General features: G+C 39.1%; 1 protein-coding gene across 2 annotated transcripts in view; it reads right to left on the bottom strand.

The window, feature by feature from the left end:
- The window catches only part of LOC135198440 (kinase suppressor of Ras 2-like), a 51,335-nt gene extending 27,171 nt beyond the window's left edge, over positions 1-24,164 (bottom strand). The window contains exons 1-2 of one of the 2 annotated variants that reach the window (XM_064225987.1): positions 24,022-24,164; positions 9,072-9,140 (exon numbers count right to left, since the gene is read on the bottom strand). The gene's annotated coding sequence lies outside the window, so the exon portion shown is untranslated. The remainder of the gene's footprint in view (positions 1-9,071; positions 9,141-24,021) is intronic. The other variant, XM_064225988.1, reaches the window with a different exon arrangement.
- Between the last annotated feature and the right edge of the window lie 713 nt (positions 24,165-24,877).

Genomic DNA, 24,877 nt, shown 5'->3' with positions numbered 1-24,877 from the left:
AGAGAGGAGAGGAGGGAGAGAGGAGAGGAGGAGAGAGACGAGAGAGAGAGAGAGAGAGAGAAAGGGGAGGGGGGGAGGAGAGAGAAATATTAAATTATAAATGAGCTCCGGCTTCAATCTGCATAATACACGTCCCTTAGACAGCGAAGCGCACATGACTTCCTTTATAGCTGCCCTCGGACGCCGAGAAAACTGGAGGCTGCATTATCCTAAGTCTTCAAATCGTATGTCAGCTTAAAACTGACCAACGTGCCATGGTCAATATATGAAAGGGTGACCTCCAAGTACCTTCTAAAAATCCAAAGGTCCTTTGTTTCTCGCGCCGTTGGACTGAGGGTGGTTCAAGTCAAGATGAAATGCATTACTACCATAAAGCAATCCTCCCTGTATCATAATGTTGCTAATATCTTCATCTGTTCATCTATTAATCTGGTTTTCCTTTTTTTATATCTGATCTCTTCTTTCTGTATTTCCCATTGCCTTCTGTTTACTTCTTTAAAATGAACGCCATAATATTCTTTGGAAGCTTGAATCTCAAGTCAAAGTACCCTGTGGGCTTGCTCCATATGAATAGGGCTCATCTTCTCAATAATAATATAATAATAATAACTCAACACACTTAAGGACACGAGTGCCGGGGAAGCCCTAGTAAGGGAGAGACTGACGCAGCAGCAGCAGGAGAAGCAGCAGCAGGAGGCAAGGCGTGATCAGGTGTGGCAACTGGAAATTTCAAATGCCTGACGGTTCGACCCCAGCAGGCTGGCGTAGTCACCCCTTTACGGAGAAGAGAGAGAGAGAGAGAGAGAGAGAGAGAGAGAGAGAGAGAGAGAGAGAGAGAGCTCTACACGGACACGGAGTGATTAAAGATCTCTCTCTCTCTCTCTCTCTCTCTCTCTCTCTCTCTCTCTCCTCTTCTCACTATTCGCTCGAATTGATTGCTGCGTTAATGTCAATATGTTGGTGCTACAGGTGGTAAGGGGAACTCTGCTCTTTTAATATTCTATATTCTATGTCCATTTTTTTTTCTAAATTCAGTTTTCATCCTATCGATTATGTACATTATTTTTATTCATTTTTTATCCAGTCTCATGTAAATTTTTTAAAATTTGGTTTTCATCCCAAGTACACTGTTCTACTTAGTTTTCATCCTATGTTGATTTTGTTTCCATTTTTCATCCTGTGAACATTTTTTTATTCACTCTTCATCCTAAGTTAATTTTCCTATATTTTTCATTTCATGTACATTTTCATCCTGTCCCTTCTCTGTTCATTTTTCGTCCGACGTACATTTTCTCGTATTCCTTTTTCATCCTATGTACATTCTTCATTCAAAATTAATTCTATGTACATTTTTATTTTTTCATCCTCTCTGCAAGTTTTTAGTTCATTTTTTATCCTGTCTTGTGCACTTTTTTTTTCATTTCACCTGCCTATGTACATCTTTATCCATTTTCATCCTCATCCCGTCCATGTACATTCTTTTCCATTTTTCATTCTGCTGACGTACAGTTTTATCTTGTTTTAAATCAAATTGTTATCCATTTTATCCTGGATTATTATGATAGCGATATACCACTACCATACAGAAGGAGATGGCTATTGATACCTAACGCGCATCGTAATCACTTAGGTACACTATCGTTCGACTCGATCACTCTCCTGCGTATACTTTCACTGCAAAATGGAAGCACAAACATACACATAAACACATAATGTTTGTTTGTTTGCGCGAGTGTTCAGATTTTAAGGTCACTCAACATGTACTTGTTCCTCTCCTGACTTCCATGACACCTGTATGGTATTTATCTTGAGGAACATCAAGGTTTCAAAGTAGCTTACTCACAGGCGGAACGTGGAAATGAGAGAGAGAGAGAGAGAGAGAGAGAGAGAGAGAGAGAGAGAGAGAGAGAGAGTTACTATACCTATCGATCGTTTATGAGGGGACCCAAAGGTTTACCTGTGCTTCTCTCTCTCTCTCTCTCTCTCTCTCTCTCTCTCTCTCCTCCGTAATTGTGTGTACTACCACCAGGATGTGTTCACACGACTTAAATCTGTTTTATCAACTTTACGAGGAGGAAGCAGTGGAACACACATCACGGCTTAAATATATTATGATTTCCAGTCTTGCTTCTATAAGGAAGTAAATAACTGCTCTTTTCTCGGTGGAAATGGAGATCTTTATCCTCCAATGGATTCAGAATTCGTGTTTATTTAATATCCCTTCATCTTGAGTTTGAATTAAGCATACGGGGGTTTTTTATTAACCTTTTTATTAACCAAAATCTGAGATCGCTTCGATACGTAAGGAATTTTTCTGAGAACCCCTACAAACTATATCATCCCTCCAATGGAGAAGGAGAGAGAGAGAGAGAGAGAGAGAGAGAGAGAGAGAGAGAGAGAGAGAGAGAGAGAATAGGGGGGAAGTTTCAGAACTTCCGCTCGGAAATTATAATCAAGGAAAGTATATTTCTTACATAAGTAAGAAGACAGGTCTATACACACACGTGTAAGTGTATATATGTGTGTGTATGTATGTAGTATGTATGTATATATGTATATATATATATATATAATATATATTATATATATCAATATATATATATATATATATATATATTATATATTATAACACTATTATACATATAAAACTTATGTGTTTGTTATGTGTACTAAACTACATCATACACACATATACAAGCACATACACACACACATACACACGCAAAATCGAAAATCATAACTAGTTACGCCTTATTCAGTTAGAAAAGTTTTGAAGATGTCCTTACAAAATAAAGCGGCACCGGTCACTTTGCTTACAGATACTTAGGTCACTGTAATAGCCACAACGTCCTCTTAACTTCTCGGTTTCCTCCCACTTCTTCGTCACTACAAACACCAAGATCCCAAAGAAGACCCAAAAGATCAAATTCTTTCGTCCCTAGCAGGATTCGAACCTCCATTCGGAATACTAGAACGAGATAACAAATCATAAATTCGCAAGTGCTTCGTCGCCAGCAGGATTGGAACCCCTGCCTATACTCTTTTTTTTCCATCTGTCCATCCGCCTGTGGTGTTTTCGCATGGTAACACTGCGTCCCGGGCTTTAAATAGTTACGCTATGTGTAAGTTTTAGGTAAATAAAAGGATATCTGGGTGTACATTTGCAACTGAAAAGTGTTTTAATAACTTACTGTATACGAATTACACCGTTAATATTCGAAATAGGATATTATTTAAAGCCCGGGACGCAGTGTTACCATGCGCAAACACTACAGGCGGATGGACAGATGGAAAAAACAGAGTATAGTCTATAAACAACGAAAGACTGGCGGTAACAATTTCCCTAGGATGCAAATTATTCCTGAAGTAGTGATTTAGATATAAATCAGTCTCCTGGTCACTTTTTATCAGATGCATATATAACTGTAATGGACACAATGCCCTCTCAACTTCTGGAATTCTTCTCGCTCTTCTGGATGCGGTTGTCGCTGCAAAGTCTTCAATTCCAAGGGCAAGGTATGATGTCCGGTAGCGGGAAACGCTTGTCGACCTTCTCGTGGTCAGGTTAGCAACGTGACCTCGTCGTAATTATGGTCAGCCGGGTTCGTTTCCCGCTACTGGACATCATAAATACTTCATATTTCTTGCACTTGGATCTCAAGGCTTTGTAGTGACAAGCGTATCCGAAAAAAAAGGCAAGAAGAATTCGAGAACTTAGGAGGGCATTGTGGCTATTACAATTACACAAACACAAACAAACAAACAAACACACTAATTCTCGATTAGTTAAAGTGGCTTCGGTTATGACCGAAAGTTTCTAACATATTCACAACTCAAAAAGAAAAAAGAACTCTCTCTCTCTCTCTCTCATCATCATCATCATCCGTGACAGGTTTTATAACATAATCGATAACAAAAAGTTGCATTGCCGATGCTATTTTCAACTTCTATAACACACGAACAAGTTTTGTCATTGTTGGTTATTTTTCTCCGACCTTCTAAACTATTTTACTCTCTCCAATAAATATTCAAATATGACTGCGATGACACTCTGTGTGTGTGTGTGTGTGTGTGTGTTTACGTCATCTGAACGTACCTTTTTTTTTTATTTCGCTTTTAATCCAAACACTTAGAAAACTGTTCATTTTACCTCCTATGGCAAGGGAGGTCTTGCCAAGCCTTGCCACCTCTTGGACATGCATATATGCATATAACAATATATCTGTTGAAGATATGGTTCCATGCTTTCATCTAAGCATTGTAACTTGAAACGCTGACTGCCCTCTGGCGCTGCTGTGACGTCACTCTGCCCTCGAGACGATTTCTGGAAAAGGACGAGTGACGAGATCCTCCTGAGGTGGTGGTGGTGGTGGTGTTCATCCTATTTCTGATCTAATGGGGCCTTGCTGCCGCTATCTCTCAGAGAGAGAGAGAGAGAGAGAGAGAGAGAGAGAGAGAGAGAGAGAGAGAGAGAGAGAGATTCCTATGGATGGATACAGCAAAGAAAATGAAATGACCTTGAAATAAAATGATCTTACATAGATCGAATTTCTCTGAGAGAGAGAGAGAGAGAGAGAGAGAGAGAGAGAGAGAGAGAGAGAGAACCAGTCGCTTTAAAATAATGAAACATACGAAAATAGGTAGAGGGAAATATTTTATCACGTATTTTCCTAATTTCGTAACAAATCGTACAAAAAATAAGTCGAAATTCAAGACGTCAATATATAGCAGTAGCCTTCAACAAGGCTAGTTCGAAAAACATCTCCATTATTTATTTATCTATTTATTATTTGTCTATCTATTCATCTCTTCGTATATTTCTTTATTTTTTCTTTATTACTGGCGCCAGTTCTCCACGAGAAATTTCTGCTGAAGCAGCAGATATAGCAGAACCGGTGGGAGGCAGCAGAGAGAGAGAGAGAGAGAGAGAGAGAGAGAGAGAGAGAGAGAGAGAGAGAGAGAGAGAGCTGGGAAAGCAAAACACGCTTGGTGGCGAAGTTTGGCAACGAGGCACCGACGCAACAGGTGTGAGTGAGACACTCCCCCCCCCCTCCCCCTCTCTCTCTCCCCCCCCAAACTCCCCCCCCCCCTCCACAGTCAATCTCTCCTCTCACCTAGCTGAGCATCTCTCTCTCTCTCTCTCTCTCTCTCTCTCTCTCCAAAGCTCGACCGACCTCTCCCCTCACTCACTCCCCTCCCTCTCTCTCTCTCCTCTCTCCTCCCACATAGTGCTTGCTCTCTTGCGCATACAACAAGCACTGATACGCGCCTGTGCAATGCTGCAACACGGTCGTGTACTTAATGCTCTTTGCATACTTTCGGTGAGGCGCTGATGTTAATTTGCGTTATCATGTCCTCCTCATCTCTCTCTCTCTCTCTCTCTCTCTCTCACAGGAAATAAAGGAAAAAGTCTCTGCGCATCGCTCTACCTCCTTGGAAATACGTGCAGAAGTCTCTCTCTCTCTCTCTCTCTCTCTCGTGTTATGCTGTTCTCCAATCCTAACTTATTTCTTCTCGCCTTGAGCGTTCATTTGTAACCCCCCCCCTCCCTACCAATAACTAAATACCATAGGCACATTACCCCTTCCCTTACACTCGTCCCCCTTTCCCTCTGCTATGGAGACGTTCCACAAACAACGTAGTTTCCCCTTGGTTTGTTTACGTCCTCATGCTAGGAAGGTTCCGCTGTCGTTTATCGAATCTCTCTCTCTCTCTCTCTCTCTCTCTCTCTCATACACACACACGCATACACCAGTAAGCCTAAAAAGGTAAAATCATATCTCTAGTTAAAATCGTACACTCAGCATTATTATTATTATTATTATTATTATTTATTATTATTATTATTATTATTATTATATTATTATTATTATTATTATTATTATTATTATTACTTTGGAAAAGTAAATCCACAATAATATGTCTGACTTTGTTATTTAAAATACAAGATCAGACATATTATTGTGGATTTACTTTCCATTTTATTTTATTAACTCATGTGATTATGAGGTTTCTTTGGATTATTATTATTATTATTATTATTATTATTATTATTATTATTATTATTATTATTATTATTATTATTAATAGGGAGAAACCTATTCATATGGAACAAGCTCATTGGGGCCAATGACTTGAAATTCAATGGTGTTCATTTGCAAGTAATAGTCGCTAATAGGAAATGCAAAAGACATCGGTTATTCGAAAAGCAACAAATAAACTAATATAATAATGAATAAATAGATAAAAATGTAAGTTAATAATTAAAATAAAAGGAGAGAAATGTTAAGTTAATAATTAAAATAAAAGGAGAGATGTTTTAGGGTGGAAATGCATAGCATCGTCGCCTGAACTTTTTAAACTCCAATTGGGCTACATCCTCGGGCGACTGTTCCACAGTACCACAACAGTTTGGGGAACAAAAGTACCCGTTATTTCACGAAGAGCACTCCAATATTTACGGGTCTACATAGTGCGCTTTTGTAAAATTGTCCAAAATTCTGGCAGCATTCATACTCCCTCCCCGTTCGATAAAGTTTTGGTAATTTCCCGTCGGGAGCCTGAGACGTCTCAGTGAAAATTCCTGTTTATGGAAGTGCCGCGTCGACAAGCAGCAGAAATCCCATCAATCAGAAAAATCGAAGTATCGAGTAAAGTAGACAATTTCATTACTCATTCAACTTCCTTGTGGACTCTCGTTCCTATAGACAGTTTAGCTCTAAATAACTTTCGTCCAACATCGCAGGCAAAAAAAAAAATGGAATTTGTCGATTTCGGGATCCCACTGATGTTGTAACAGTATTATTCTTAATATAATCATATATTTCCCATTTGTGGGGGTGGAGTGGGTGACCCACAGAATGGTCCAACATACTGGTTTCTGAAACGTTTGAAGGGGATTAAGAGACAGGTTGCTGGCCCCACGCCCTTCTTCGGAATCCCACCAGATGCTGCTGACCACTGACATCTGAGTGACCTCGTCAGCAATTTATAGGATCCAGCTTCCCCGCCTACCACCACTAGAGACGATGTGGCCGTTGTTTTACTAAAATATAACAAAACACGAGCGAGTTTCGACGCAGGCAATGCATTATGCACCATGAATGAGCCTCATTCCTGAAACCAGTGGCTACTATAGTGTCAGGTCAGTCCGGTTGCAGCGAGCTCTTGGATTGGAATGGAATGGATAAAAAAATTTATCCCAAAATCCAATCGCTAGGACCTGCGGGGTCATTCAGCACTGAATGGGGAAATTCAGAGTAAAGAAGGTTTAAGAGGTGTAACAGGACAAAAACTGACAGTTGCAATGAAACAATTGTTAGGAAACGGTGGAAAGTAATAAGGAAGAAAGAGAATATGAAGGTAGGTACAGTAAAAGGAATGTAAGGGGTTGTGGCTAGGAGCCGCAGGGACGCAGCAAGGAACCTTGAGTAATGCCTACAGTGCACTATGACAAGTGCATTGACGTCACTAACCACCTCATTTGGGGTTCAGATATATATCCAAACGCTGAGCAACACTTTTTGGAGGGTTGTGGACCCCTTGGAAAGGATATGCACATAAATAGCAGAGAACCTTTTCACTTACAGCCACTGCTATACATTGCCAGGATAATGACAGTAATCTCAGTTATCTTTGTGGTGCAGAAGTCACCAATTAGATTGAATTAAATGGGATTAAAAGATATGGTAAAATGTGCAGCTTGGGTATGGGGTCTGACGTGCTGCTAGTGAGCATCCTGTGCAGGAGTATAAAGTAAGTACCTAGCACGAAGAAAGTTTTCTGCACGTGGAAATAATGATTTAAGGTTGGTTAAATTAAGCATAAGGGGTCAACACCGTCTTGTGTCCTCAGGGCTGACACACATACTATACAAGGAAGGAAGCCCTCTATTGTACTGTTGTCTTTTGTAAGTCTTACGTAAGTGGTAGACCTTACACGGTCACGGAATAAAAACAATTGTTGACCCATTTCACAATGAATATCACACACACACACACACACACACACACACACCTATATATATATATATATATATATATATTACTATATATATATATATATATATATATATATATATATATTACAACATTTTTATCATACCCCGTGATTCATATACATACATTTAACGCTACAAATGTCATTTAATATCCAATTTGCTCTACCTCGGAATTAATATATTTCCATACATGTTAACCGAAGGGGAATATTTTAGTTGATAATAACTTCGTCCGCTGGTTCGAATCCACGAGAGGACGAAGTTATTATGAACTAAAAAAATTTCCCCTTCGGTTAACATATATGAAAATATATATTAATTCCGAGGTAGAGCGAATTGGATATTAAAGGGAATTTGTAGCTTAAGATATATATGTGTGTGTGTGTGTGTGTGTGTGTGTGTGTAAAAATATATATACACACACTATTAATAATATGTGACAACACTTGTGTGTATACTTATACACACAGCAGCATACATAACGTAAATGTGTGTGCGTGTAGTGTCCAAATATCTATTACTCTATGACATTACACATTCACGTATACAAGATTGCACAAGCTTAATAAATATTGCAAATCATATTCTTGCAGGCAACTGACGGCACAGTCAAACAATGGTCCAATTATGACCCTAAAGTAAGAGAGCAATAAGAGAAGATGTGTGAAACAGGCTCGATGAAACTATACATCGTGTTCTTCCATTCCCACTAAGCTATAAAATAAGGCGAAAGCCACATGCCAAGCAATGAGCAATTTAATACGAGTGGGTATGAGAGAAGCAACCTTCACCGAATGTCAGCCTGCCAAGCTACGAAGACAAGAAATAAAATAAAAATCCCCTTTACTTTACCGTGCGTGCAATACGTGCAAAGTATAATCATGGAAGAATACCAAGAGAGCATCAACCATAATGAGAACTGAGAAGAAGCCAATAAAAAAAAAATATTTTAAAAAAAATGCGCGATCGCCTTGTTAGCAAAATTAAACGTGCGGGAGGAGAGTGTGATTATTCTGTTTTTTTTTTTACTCTCTTTCTGAAAGCATTTTCAAGCATGTTCGTTCGTACTTACGTGCAGTTGAAGGGCGAACGCCTTATGAGTGGCCGGCCGCACCACTCACAATACTGAAATGGCCGCACGCTGGAAAATAGACACATGGCGTCAGTGGTGGAAGGTGTCTCACGGGGAGAGAGAGAGAGAGAGAGAGAGAGAGAGAGAGAGAGAGAGAGAGAGAGACTCGAAAAGGGCTCTTTCCCCAACAAAAGCCGCCCTCAAAATATACAGCACAAAAATCGATGCACAATCCCGAGGTTACAAATGAAATAATTCAAATTTCTCAAAGTCCAACGATCCCTTACACTGTATAAGGACCTACTGTATCAGTATCCACTGCATATAATTCAGTACGGCAGGAGAATTGTACACTCCCCTTTCTCGAGATCCCAAAACATAAGATCTGTATATGTCATCCTTCAAGGTCCACATGTTCGTCATTGTTGCATGAAACCTAACTGCCTTAAAACACTGACCATTTCATTCCAAAATATGGCGTCGATTAAACAAGCAATTTTACATAACTTTCAAATCTTATCAACGAATGATAGAAAAGCAAGTTTTTCCTTGAGATTCACCATCACAACAACACAGCACAGTCAATAATAATAAGTAATAATAATAATAATAATAATAATAATAATAATAATAATAATAATAATAATAATAATAATATTTTATCACTATTCTGCAAAAGATGCACCCCATTCATATGGAATAAGCCCAGCACAGGAGCCACTTACTAGAAATTCAAGCCCCCAAAGAATATGATGACGTTCGTTCGAAAGAAGCATCAGAAGGTAAAGGGAAATAGAGAGAAGAGATCTCTTATTAAAAAAAGGAAAATATAAATGAACGAATCAATAAATGAACAGACCAAAGTGTTAATGATTAAAAGACAGGTGGAAGGTAGCAATGCATTGCATCTTCGATTGAATTTTGGAAGTTCCAGCCTGCAGTCGAGTCTTCCCTAAGCACCTTACAACATTCCCATCGCCTTGTCGCTGGTATATTGAGTTTCCTGTGGTCATTTTCTCATTTCCTCAGATACTTCCTTTGGCACGCTGGCGGCCATCCACGAATAGTTAGGAAAAACGAATGAATCAGGGTAAACGTTACGCAGGTATACATATCATGCAAAGGTTTACATAGCTTACAAGCAGTTTACACTTTTGCTAATGGGCTCTGGTGGGCTGAATTTTGAATGGACGTCTCTCTCTCTCTCTCTCTCTCTCTCTCTCTCTCTCTCTCTCTCTCTCTCTCTCTCTCTCTCCACATGATTTCTTATATTTCTCCTAATAAAAGTGGGGAGAAATTACATATCTTTCAAGAAATAATTGATCAAAGTCCGATACACACACACACACACACACACACACACACACACACACATATATATATATATATATATATATATATATATAATATTATATATATATATATATATGTGTGTGTGTGTGTGTGTGTGTGTGTGTGTGCGTGTGCGTGTGTCTGTGTGTGCAGTGCTTTCGTCAGGCACTACAAAGACTAGGAAAAAAGCCAATCTTAGTCAGCCACTGCTCAACCTGGACCAAACACCGACGAGAGAGAGAGAGAGAGAGGGAAGTGGGGGGGGGGGGGGGGGGAGGGAGAGAAGGGGAGGGAGAGGAGGAACGGGGGTGGGGGGGGGGGGGGGTGGGGGGGGGGGGAATATCAAGCCAGTCACACTAGTTTGCCTGCCCCAGTAAAAATCATCGAATAGAGTCAGACTAACTAATAAAACCACCTGTCTGTTATGCACATCTGCAACATGTATCTTAATAAGGTTAGAAGGTACATAGAGAAAACTCTACTCAATGACGTAGAAACTGCTATTACATTCAACGTTTGTGTCCTCCACAGAAGGACCCTCTTTAATATAATAATAATAACAATAAATTTCTTAGTAATATTATCTTTACTTTATCAAAATGTCCTGTGACATGTTTACAGAATAGGCTATCTCTCTCTCTCTCTCTCTCTCTATTTATATATATATATATATATATATATATATATATATAGATATAATATATATATGTGTGTGTGTGTGTGTGTGTGTGTGTGTGTGTGTGTGTGTGTGTGTTTGTGTGTGTGATACAAAGTCAATTAAAAAAAAATAGTATCAGAATCAGTTTAACACCTGAGGTAGTATGTTAATTTCTCTCTCTCCCTCTATCTATGTGTGTGTGTGTGTGTGTGTGTATGTACTCGTGCCTGCCGGCGCAGCCTGTGTGCGTGTATCTGCCGTTTCCAAGTACTGACTTATCGCCGGTCATCAGAGGGGGACAACGTGATTCTCGGTAACGATTCCAGAACAGATGTTGATTCCTGTAAAAGCGTCCATGACAGACGCAGATTCCAAGCTGACATTCCCATTCCCGCCTCCGTACCTCAACAGGTTGTGGGTACTGGAAGAGAGTTTCAACCAGTTCTGGATATTTCCAAGACCAGTAGGAAATCGGCGAATCCTTCTATTAAAGGGACACTCCTATGAAATCAGCGAATCCTTACGGATGGCTCCTGCGAAGCCAAATGCTACATCCTATCACAAGCACACTTCTGTTAGTTCTAGAGACTTCCACGACCCGCAGGATATCGGCGAATCCTTAAGGATGAGTCCTACGAAGCTACTATTAGTTTCGTAGGACCCTAGCTACAGGGACACTTCACCACCTTTCGACAGGATACAGCAAAGAATGCAAGATGCGGCGACACAGAGACGGCAGGCAATCGCAAAATTCATGACACCGAGCAGGACACTTTCACGGTTTCATGACGTCATGAGGGGGGAGGGAGACGGTCGTCCGTATTGACGACCGGATACGATGAAAATCCGGATGCTGAATCCGGACGGACATCCAATCCGAGGAGTCGAACTTCGTATATACGATATGCTGAAGCAACGCCGATCCGGTAACGACACAGGGAATAGGGAGACCCACCCCCCACCCTACCAAGTTGATTTTTCTTTCGCTTAAATACGAACCATTGTATTATTGTTGATGTTTACCTGCTTGATGACGTCACGGCAAGAGCAATGACGTCAATACATGGAATTACCCCCTCCCCCCTCCTCTTTCTTCCCCTTCCCCTTTTGACGCGACCAGCCACTTCTGGCGCTCTCTATTCCTAAACCAACCAACCCCAACCCCCACCTCTCTCTCTCTCTCTCTCTCTCTCTCTCTCTCTCCTCTCTCTCTTTCCGGACTCCCCAGTATTTTTCCTCTTCCCTTCCTCCTCACACTCGCCATTCCTCTCTCTCAATAAAGTTCTCTCTCTCTCTCTCTCTCTCTCTCTCTCTCTCTCTCTCTCTCTCTCTCTCTCTTTTCACGGGAGGAAAAAGCAGTTCCAGTCACGCAACAAAAAATAAACCTAAATTCGCGTTAAGCCAAGAACATGAGGAGGACATGGTGAGGTCAAAATATTACCCTACTGAACTTAAAGGTGTTACGTTAACCTAAGAACTATCCCGTTAGTGTTATGGCCAAGTTGAATATCAACTGTAATGCCACCGTCGATTAAATTCAAGTTACGTAACAGCGAGGCCGGTCAAATGCAGCTCCCCTTACGTAACCAAATGACATATACTCGGTTACACTCACGGCGTTACGTTACGGTGCGGCGATGTCTTGCTGTCTTTCAGCCATGATACTCTGGAAGAAAGCTAATCACACTCTTCAACAGTCACGAAATTTAAACGTGACGTTATGGTAGAGTTAGTTCAAACAGGTAGAATAGTATAGTATACAACAGAATACACAATATAAGCCAAAGGCCTATCGCTGGGACCTGCGACGAGGTCATTGAGATCTGAAGCGGAAATAGAGAATATAAAGGGTTTTTAAAGTGTAATAGGAGGAAAATCTCGCAGTTGCACGTGAATCAATTGTTAGGAAAGGGCGGAACGTAAGATGAGAGAAAGGGTAATGTGACCGGAAGCACAGTTAAAAGGAATAAAAAGGGGTTGCAGCTAGGGGCCCTAGAGGACGCTTCAAAGAACCCAAGTGATCGCTACAGTGCACCGCATGAGGTGCTATGTTGGCACTAATCGCCCCCCTCCCCCTTTCCCCCAAAAGAAGTGCTTGAACAAGTGAATGCCCCAAAAGAAGTGCTTGAACCAGTGAATGCCCCAAAAGAGTGCTTGAACCAGTGAATGCCCCAAAAGAAGTGCTTGAACCAGTGAATGCCCCAAAAGAAGTGCTTGAACCAGTGAATGCCCCAAAAGAAGTGCTTGAACCAGTGAATGCCCCAAAAGAAGTGCTTGAACCAGTGAATGCCCCAAAAGAAGTGCTTGAACAAGTGAATGCCAAGTAAACGTCTAATAACTCCTGAATTCACAGTACCCGAGTCTCTTCTAGCGAGACACCTTGGGGATTCGGTCCCATAGTGATGAAGACCCCGTTGAAGGAAGCAATCTCTCCTACTAAAAACCTTCTAGAAATATGAAGGGCAACACCTTCAAGAGACACACTCCCCTTAGGAGGATAGAGCTTACTGGTGTGTGTGTGTGTGTGTGGGGGGGGGGGGGGGCGAGTTATCGGAACCTCTCTCTCTCTCTCTCATACTCACACACAACATAATAATAACCAAAACTTTGCAGCTTTTTCGTCGCATTATCGGTCTCTCTCTCTCTCTCTCTCTCTCTCTCTCTCATAAACATCCCCAGCATAATAATAACCAAAACTTTGCTGCTTTTTCGTCGCGTTCTCTCTCACTCTGTGTGTGTGTGTGTGTGTGTGTTTGTTAGGCATGACCGATGAACAAAAATTCTTGTTGAAATTAATATACGACAAGCATTTCTCAGTCTTAAGATTTTAAATGAATTAGGAGAAAATTAAAGAGACTTTTCGTAATGAAAAAGTGCCACTCTCAATACAAAAAAAAAATAATAATAAAACCGCCCAGATATTATGAAAATAACTTAAGATTATAAATCACATCTTAACAGACCAGCAGCGGAGGCAGTAGTACAGAGAGAGAGAGAGAGAGAGAGAGAGAGAGAGAGAGAGAGAGGAGAGGAGGAGAGAGAGAGAGTTTAGAGATTTGGGGGGGGGGGGGGGGGGGGGGAGGGGGGGGGGGGGGCCTCCCAACGCATGACTTTGGCAAACATGCAACAGGTACGTATGTGCGTGCGTGTGTGTGTGTGAGAAAGTGCATGATGCGCGCCAACCAGCCTGACCTTTCTCCCTTTCTCCAGTCATATTGATCGGATTGATTTTAATTTGGAGCCGACCTTGGATGCTACGATTTCCGATTCACGCTCATATGATCGTGTCATATGCAGCCTCTGAGCTCGTTAACATATACGTACTATATATATATATATATATATATATATATATATATATATATATATATATATATATAGATAGAGTAGAGAGAGAGAGAGAGAGAGAGAGAGAGAGAGAGAGAGAGAGATTAGGATGCGACAAAACGGACAAAGTTTGGTATCATTATGCTAAGCGTATGTCTGTGTGTATATGTATATATATGAGAGAGAAAAAGAGAGAGAGAGAGAGAGATGAGAGGGGGGTCGCCCGTGCATGCTCCCAGAATGCGAGTGAATATAAACATAGCTATTCTGCTTGTACATGCGTCATTGCAGATGCCACATACGTCACAGTCTGAGAGAGAGAGAGAGAGAGAGAGAGAGAGAGAGAGAGAGAGAGAGAGAGAGAGAGAGAGAGCATTTTAGACTGGAAAAAGTTCTTTAAGAACGATATTTGCCTGATCAATGTCGTTACAGATTATTTATGCACCTTTTGCGTCATCTCTCTTTCTTTCTCTTAATTTCATATTCTCTCTCTCTCTCTCTCTCTCTCTCTCTCTCTCTCTCTCTTATCAATTTCAATAGCTCATACACATGCACAGAGGCCTGCCTACTGACATATTGTAGTACCCCTGTCATTATTCTACCGTTAACTATGTCTCTTCTATGTCAATATTTTCACGATTATTTAGCGGCCAATAAGAAGATCTATCGCCTTCCGCAACGACTCGTTACAAAGTAGCGTCATATGACAACAGATACCTTCACTGCACGTATATTACAAGGCGACCCTTCACTCTTTGCTGAGATACCACCGTCTTCCCTCAAACTGTACAAACTTTATCGCAAATATGTTAGGTACGTAACTACCCTTAACTATTCACTAGGCTACCGTCTTCTCGTCTTCAATTATTTATATTGTTGGTATCAAGGCAGAATTTTGATGTTTATGTTATGGTAGACAAATGCGTAATCGAGATTTCAGCAGCGGCCCATGAAACTTTCAGCCACGTCCCGGTAGTGACCTGTATTGTTGGCACCTACAGCGGTGCCAGTCGCACGCTTTTGGCAAAGTTTAAGCCTAAATAAAATAAAAACTACTGAGGCTTGAGGGATGCAACTGCATCATTAGAGCATAGAAGATCAAAATCCAATTTGCGGACCTCTCGACTCAATAGGTTTCAAGTCTGAGTGGGGAGAGAAAAGGGGCGGATGGACAGGTAATTGTAATGCGTTGTCCTGTAATTTTCGGTATTACATAAAAATCATTCTCGTATATGGGGTTGATATATATCCTGGTTATTTATAAACTTATAAACTTCAACTCTTAAGACTATACTATAAAAGAAAGCATAGTTCTCAAAAATATACACAAATTCCAGTCAATGAGAGTATTTGAGATAAGCTCAGGAATAAATTCATAATCAATCATCAAGAAGAAGAAAAAGAAAAAAAAAAGGACTGGATTATGGGATTAAAATATAAAGCTATACAGCCAATGCATCCGTCCAAATTAACGGCATGGCCAACGTTCTTTTTGAATAAAATATAGAAACTTTTGCCCTTTTCTTTTTACTGAATAAAACATATGTTCTCTCTCTCTCTCTCTCTCTCCAAACTGTGAATGCTATGCATCCGTTGACCTGTTGTAAAGAACGAGACAACTTAGACTGCTTATGCAAACGCAGTACGCTATGATATGCTTCCCTAATGGAGATAAGGCAAAATAAGCTATATTATCACTGCTTACCAAATGAAGACTACTGGAACTTGCTTCAGGAGTATACAAACTGCAAGCTGGGTGGGAACAGACTATGGGCAGATCAGTCAATAGGAAAGGTATGATGGACGACCTTCTGAAGTCAATATAAACACTACCTTCTGACGATAATGTCTGCACTACCTTCTAAAGGTAATGTTTGGACTACCTTCTGACAATAATGTCTGTCCTACCTTCTGAAGATAATGTACGTGGTACCCTTCGAAGATAATGCTTGTATTACCTTCTAAAGATAATGTTTGTACTACCTTCTGAAGATAATTTCTGCACTACCTTCTAAAGATAATGTTTGTACTACCTTCTGAAGATAATGTCTGCACTACCTTCTAAAGATAATGTTTGTACTACCTTCTGACAATAATGTCTGTTCTACCTTCTGAAGATAATGTTTGTACTACCTTCTGAAGATAATGTCTGCACTACCTTCTAAAGATAATGTTTGTACTACCTTCTGAAGATAATGTCTGCACTACCTTCTAAAGATAATGTTTGTACTACCTTCTGAAGATAATGTCTGCACTACCTTCGAAAGATAATGTTTGTACTACCTTCTGACAATAATGTCTGTCCTACCTTCTGAAGATAATGTTTGTATACCCTTTGAGATACATGTCTGCACCTTACTCTGGGAAGAGAATTTTTGTAACTACCTTCTGATGATAATGTCTGCACTACCGTTTCTGAAAGCTAATTTTTGTTGTACTACCTTCTGAATAATAATGTCTGTTACCTACCTTCTGAAAGATAATGTTTGTACTACCTTCTGATAATAATGTCTGTCCTACCTTCTGAAGATAATGTTTGTACTACCTTCTGACAATAATGTCTGTCCTACCTTCTGAAGATAATGTACGTGGTACCCTTCGAAGATAATGCTTGTATTACCTTCTAAAGATAATGTTTTCACTGCCTTCTGAAGATATTGTACGTGGTACCCTCTGAAGATAATGCTTGTATTACCTTCTGAAGACAATGTATATGCTGCCTTCTGAAGATAATGTATGTGCTACCTTCTCAAGATAGTGTACATACTATCCTCTAGAGATAATGTCTGCACTACCTTCTAAAGATAATAATGTTTGTACTAGGTTATGAAGACAATGTTTGCACTACCTTCTGACGATAATATACTAATTACCTTCTGAAGACAATGTATGTGCTACATACAGACGATAATATATGTGCTACCTTCTGAAGATAATTTATGTGCTACCTTCTAGCGATAATATCCGTACTACCTTCTGAAAATACGTATGTGCTACCTTCTGAAAATTAAGTATGTACTACCTCCTGAAGATAATGTTTGTACTACCTTCAGAAGATAATGGTCGTACCACATTCTAAAGAGAAAGTTTGTACTATCTTCTGAAGTTATTGTTTGTACTACCTTCAGAAGATAACGTACAGTTGGACACCTTCTTGAGAGACTTCGAAAAATTATATGGTAACAGTGTTTACTGAGGGGAATGGGAGGAGGACTCTTTCTCTGTTAGCAAGGGTTCCACCAATAAACTCTGGAGTCATTTTAGTGGGAGGAGTCATTAGATATGATTAGAGAAAGGCACACACACACACACAAACACACATGGAGTGAAAAAATCTGAACAGTTTATATCGCTGTAACTAAGATTACTGTCTCACTTTCCATTTTAGTTTGTTTATTAAGTTTCCATTTAACTTTCACCGCTAAGGCGTTATCTTACCACCGTGTCTATTATTATATATCAGTCATATTCATCACACAATAATTAACAATTATCAAAATTTTAACGTTATATTGGTATTGGCGAAAATTAGAAACATCCTAACAGGATATTTTAACCTTATCACGTAAGCAAAGTTGACAGTATTGGTTTGCAGTGCGTTTCCTACAAATACTATAACAGAAGAGCAGCAGCACTTGATTGAATATACCCAAAAACTCAGTGTAGGTGTTGAAAGTGTCTCTCTCTCTCTCTCTCTCTCTCTCTCTCTCTCTCTCTCTCTCTCTCTCTCCTCTCACAACACACACACACACACACACACACACACATTAGCTAACTTAGAGTGAAACATTATGTCATCTAGGAATACTATTGCACTAAGTATACAGTTCTGATATGTCATTAAAACCTCTAGTCTTGACTAAACTAATAATATATATATATATATATATATATATATTATATATGTATGTATATATGTGTGTGTGTGTGTGTTCTTTTTCTTTTTTATTGGGGGGGGGGGGGATTGAGTTCTTGTTGTTAAGCCGTCTTACAGGTTTTGGAATTGTAAAATGTACTAATTAAAACTGACAAGCTTCCTGATTTTGTTGTACCGATGTCCTCACCCTGGCTTTGCTACAACTGAAATTGGTGGGGGTAAGGTGGGCCAGTTGAGTCTCCGATGAGTGGACGAGAGGTAGATATGCTCGTGGATACAGTGTATGGCTAACGAAAAGCTCCACTTAAATAATTTTCTCGTTTATCTTTAATGCACGTGTTCTTATAGTGTTTATCCTAATACTATTAGGATAAAGATGGGTTAAACTCACTTTCTTGTAAATATATAGAATGAAAAGAAGAGTGGGACCGCTCCTAATGTAAAAAAAATCGTAAACAAACCTATGGATATGGTTTAGCTCCAGGTCATGATTATTATAATTTATTTATTAGAAAGATGGATTAGATATCGAAAAGGAGTTCAAAATCTAAAGGGAAGCCCTAAAACCATATCAAACTATATTTCTCCAAATAGTTTTTTCCACAATTGACAGGTAAATGACTGAAGGGGTTGTTTAACAATAGAGAGGTCTGTCTCTTATCCTCACACGAATGATGATGATAAGAGCGAAAGGAATTTCTGTCCGTATGACATTAAAACTTGTATCACAATTAATCGGTATATTAGAAAATGTAAGCCAAGTAGAAGATGTGTTTATCCATATCATGTAATAATTCTTGTAATGAAAGGCGTGTAGGGAATAACCTCTAAAGTATATTCAAGAGGGAATACAAACCCAACCATGAATACATGAAACCTCTGAATATACGCAATTGTTATCATTGGCAAACGAATTACCTTCACCATACAGGAATGGTTAAAAGTTTGCACCAAGTTTGGGAGTCCTCCTTCACTTTCCATTGCACGTTGTGGAATTTTCTCTGTCCCTAGTTTGTGTTTCATTTTTCTTCTCTCTCTCTCTCTCTCTCTCTCTCTCTCTCTCTCTTATTCTATATATTTACAAGAAAAAGTGAGTTTAACCCATCTCCTTCATTTAAATGTTGTTGTATTCAGAAAATCTACAGTAGTATAATAGTATTAGGATAAATACTATAAGAACACTCAGGCATTAAAGATAAACAAGAAAATGTTTTAAGTGGAGCTTTTCGTTAGCCAGAGAGAGAGAGAGAGAGAGAGAGAGAGAGAGAGAGAGAGAGAGAGAGAGAGAGAGAGAGAGAGAGAGAGAGAGACTTTCAACATATACACTGAGTTTTTGGGCATATTCAATCAAGCGCTGCTGCGCTTCTGTTATAGTATTTGTAGGAAACGCACCACAACCAATACTGTCAACTTGGCTTACGTGATAAGGTTAAAATATCCTGTTGTGATGTTTCTGATTATCGCCAATACCAATATAACTTTAGAATTTTTATCAATTTTAAGTATTGTGTGATGAATATGACTGATATGTAATAATAGACAAGGTGGTAAGACAACGCCTTAGCCGAGAAAGTTAAAAGGAAACTTGATAAACAAACTTAAAAGTGGAAAGTGAGACAGTAATCTTAGTTACAGCGATATAACCTGTTCAGATTTTTTCACTCCATGTGTGTGTCTTTCTCTAATCATACCTAATGACTCCTTCCAATAAAAGACTCCAGAGTTTATTGATGGAACTCTTGCTGACAGAGAAAGAGTCCTTCCCCCAGCCCCACATCCTCCTCAACAAACACTGTTACCATATAATTTTTCGAAGTCTCTCAAGAAGGTGTAACAGGTAAACCTGTGTCCAACTGTATGCATTACCTAATAAAGATAATGTTTATACTACCTTCTGAAGATGTATGTGCTCCCTATTGACGATAATATACACACTACCTTCTAAAAATAATGTATGCTGACGATAAATTAAGTACTGTCTTCTGACAATCATGTACGTACCACCTTATTAAGACAATGCTTGTACTACCTTGTGAAGATAATGTCTGTACACTTCTGAAGATAGTGTTAGGACTACCTTCTGTTTGTAAAGCTTCTGAGGATAACGTTTATACTACCTTCTGAAGATTACATATGTACAACATTCTTAAGATAACGTTTGTACTAACTTCTGAAGATAATGTATTAACTACATTCTGAAGATGATATTTGTACTACCTTCTAAAGATGATGTACATGCTATCTTCTGAAGATAATGTATGTAATACCTTCTGAAAATAATGAATGTAATAACTTCTGAAGATAATGTATGTACTATCTGGAGATACTGCATGTACTACCTGCTGAGTGTATGTACTACCTTCAGAAGATAATGCATTTACTACCTTCTGAATATGTATGTACTACCTGCAAAAGATAAGTAAAAAAAAAACGAGGCTGGGAAGGGGGCGGGGCCTCTTTTACGTTTAACAACAATAGCCTTCCGTGAGCATTATCCACACATCTACGATATTGCAGAAGATCTGCTCAAATGCCTTTTACCGCTCATAGCATCATTTGGCCCTACTTTTGATTATGATTTGTATATAGTTGTCTGCCTTCCCTTCTTGATAACCTAACCTTCGGCCGAAACATCTCGGATCTAAACCCAATTTTTTTAAGTATCTCACTGCTCTGCTCTCCTCTAGCTATATAAAAATAAAATAAAATAAATAAAAAATAAAAATAAAAAATGAAAAAAAAAAAGGGCAGAGCACGGTTGCCATATTTCCTCAATCCCTTCCAAACCTTTTCAGGAAAGAGGCTAGTAATCGGGTAGATTTGGCATTTTTTTAGCAGCGTTGCCATTTCCTCATGTGTTAAGAGGAAGTTGAGTTACCGCGAGTCGAGATAAAAATGGGATTTTCTGACAGCTTTGTCAATTTTACTTCCTTAGGGATATATATATATATATATATATATACTATATATATATATATATATATATATATATATATATATATATGTGTGTGTGTGTGTGTGTGTGTGTGTGTGTGTGTGTGTGTGTGTGTGTGTGTGACATACGCATACACTAATTAAAAACGACGCCACTTCTATGTAAAAATAAACGTTAATTATGTTCGTAAAAAATATATATACTAAACATGTATTTAATTCACTTTTCCTCAAAAAAAAAGGTAAGTCAACTTTATCTAACAACATCCTGAGTCACATTTTTCATCTTTTTTTTTTAATCTGTCGCATCCATGAGAGGAGTGTGGCTCTAGAAACACTGAAATAAAATTTGTAATCTCATCCAACTTATCAGTTCTAACATCAAGGACACTCCTGGACAGAAAAATGACGCAATTGCCTCTATTATAAAATTTAGATAATCTCTACCAAACAACCAACTAATGTATCTCAATCCCTATATCACATTCAAAGATGAGTTGATGTTATCCTCAAATGTTTAAAAGTAAACTGAGTGGGAAAAGTAGTGTGATGAGGGCAATACTGGGCTACCAAAAGTAAGTGAAACATTCAGAGCGCGGACCGTAGACTTCACAGTCATGCACCCAAATTATAATGGGCGGGTGAACACAGCTAGGTCATTATTGGTACCACTCCGTCGCCCCTTACGTCACTGGTACCATTCGGCCTCGTCTCAAAACGAATACATCAACACGGTAAACGATTCTCCCTAGTGATTAAGAAGGATTTACTTAAAACGCAGGAGTATTGACTATTATTTCAATAAAGCAGCATCATTGTCGTTCGGTGAGGGGAAAATCACTTACGTCGAAAAATCACATGGACGAACAAATAATGCAGTCGGGATGGCGTATGACGTTAGTACAATAAACATCAAATTCGGTTAAAATTATCCTTAAGAACATATATTAATACACAAGTTCACTTCCACGAACTTCCACAAAAATTATTTTATAAGAACACATCAACTCACCAGTTCACATACACATTAATATTAATATCATAAGAACACACACACTAAGAAGATCATGTACACATTACACGAATTTCCACTACAATCAATTCCAAAGAACACGCATTAACACAAATTCACAAGCAAGCTCGACAAATGACCACGAAAACTTATACATAAGCAAATTCACAAACACGGTTACACGAATTTCTGCTAAAATTTACATACAAGATCACACAGTATACATTCCACGAATTTCCACTAATATAGTTGTTCACACACAATTCAAATCGGCGTTGCACGATTTTTCGCTAAATTATTATTTACACGCAAGTTCACATACGTTTAACATGAACTTCCCCTACAATTATCACTTACACGCGAGTTCGCTTTTGCGTTACACGAATTTCCACTAAATTTATTATTTACACGGAAATTTGCATACGTGTTACACGGACTTCCACTAAAATTATTTCTATGAGAACATACACTAACACAAAAGTTCACAAACACGTTACACGAATTTCTACTAAAATGCTTTTATAAGGACTGGTAATAACACGAATTTACAACCACATTACACGAGTTTCCGCTAATTGTTGTCTAAGAACTCACAATAACACACAACTGCACATTCACTTTCCGTAAATTTCGTTTGAAATTACTCTCATAAAAACACACAATAATACATGAGTTAACATACACCAATTTCGTCTGAAAATTAATTTTACAGGCCAGCACAACACAAGTTCACATACACGTTGGACGAGTTCTGTCTGCCATTAATTTTACAAGATCACACAACAACACAAATTCACAAACACATTACACAAATTCCGTCTGAAATTAACTTTAAAAGAACACCCATTACCACTCACGTACACCTACACATTACACGAATTTCGTCTGAAATTATTTTTATTAGAACAAACAAGTTCACATACAAATTATATGTTTCGTTTGAAACTAATTTCGTAATAACAAACAATAATACAGGTTCACATACATAAATTTCATCTGAGATTAATTTCATGAGATCACACAACAAAATTTCAAACACTTTACACAGACTTCTTCTGAACCCAATTTTATAAAAAAAAAAAAAAAAAAAAAAAAAAAAAAAAAAAAAAAACATTACACCCATATTCACATTCACATTACACTAATTTCGCTGAACTTATCATTTTTGTAAGAACACACGTTCACATATATACACATTACGCGCATTTCGCCAGAAATAAATCTTTTAATAACACCCAAATTCACATACTACACATCACACGAATTTCGTCTGATCTTTTTTTCTAGATTGATGGAAGACGATGAAATCTGGGTCTTCGGGACCGAGCGCCGGAACCCATCAGGATCATTCAGCGCCCTACTTACTTCCAGAAGAACACACAAGTTCTCTTACACATTATGCAAATTTCGCCTGACATTATGACTGACACAATTTCACATACACATTACTAGGAGTTCCTCTTGATGCAGCATCCCTGAACACGGGAGGGCACACGACACAGCGATCCACGAACATACAGGAGATGTGTGTAAATATAAATATATAACTATACATATATAGTATATACAATCGTTATGTTATGCTCCCCATCACCGGTTTTCGAGACGGATAGTGTGAAGGCCGAGGTTGTTTGTCTTGCAGAGAGAGAGAGAGAAATCCGTTGTTGTTGCCCTAGCCGCTGGTAATTGTCAGATCAAAGGTCAAAGCTAGAGAGAGAGAGAGAGAGAGAGAGAGCAAAGAGGAAGGAGGAGGATGGAGGAGGAGGAGGAGGAGGAGGAGGAGGAGGGGGGAAAAGTATGCAATACTCACACTACTTCCAGCAGAGTCACAATGGCGGCGCCTATGTTTGCTGGCAGGGTGTTCGCTTTGTACAGCAGTGACGGAGATCTTTGCTTTCTCTCTCTCGCGCCTGGTTTTACACAGCCACTCTCATAGCTCGTTCCGTGGCGCACTCATCAGTATTCCCGCAAAAGAGGCAAATGAAAAGAAAAGAACAAAAAAAAAGTTCGGCGTGTGAATGGAGACAGAGACGGCGTGTCCTCCCTCGGCAACGGTCACACTCATACTAACCTCCAGAACTGGGTTCCGAAGGTTTCCTTTACCTGCTGAAGCAGTGTTGCCAGGTAACCCGCCCACGTCGTTTTAAAGGGATAGGCGGGCGGACCACTCTCTCTCTCCGGTTTAATGGTCGAATTACAAGTTTTTGTTAGGGGTAGGGAGGTAGTAGTCGAGGAATAGTCTTTGCGTGGTGGTCCTACCTCCATTTCTTGCCAAACGACGAAGGAAATCTGGCGGTTTGAAAATAATCTCACAACCTCTCGTCTGCGGATTTATGGCAAAAATGGTCGCGTCTGACCGTAGAATTTAGGAATCTCATGTTGTTTTTATTAAGATAAGAACAACAAAACAATGAAACGTACTTTTCAAGATACTAACCGGCCTTACGAAACGATGTGCATCCGAATATCATGCAAGTCTTGTAATAACGTTTATATTGGTCAAACTGGAAAAACATTGGAAATGAGAAGTGAAGAGCATAATAACTGTGTATGATTTATGTGAACAAGTGAACAACAAATAGATCATCACATCACATACACACACATATATATACACTAGTTGACCAACCCAGCTCTGCCCGGGAAAAGTCTGAATGACAACCGAT

Source organism: Macrobrachium nipponense, chromosome 22 (assembly GCF_015104395.2).
Source record: "Macrobrachium nipponense isolate FS-2020 chromosome 22, ASM1510439v2, whole genome shotgun sequence".
In the NCBI taxonomy this organism is placed as follows: Eukaryota; Metazoa; Arthropoda; class Malacostraca; order Decapoda; family Palaemonidae; genus Macrobrachium; species Macrobrachium nipponense.
The sequence above is the reverse complement of the archived record's forward strand: the minus strand, read 5'-3'. Positions and strand labels throughout refer to the sequence as shown.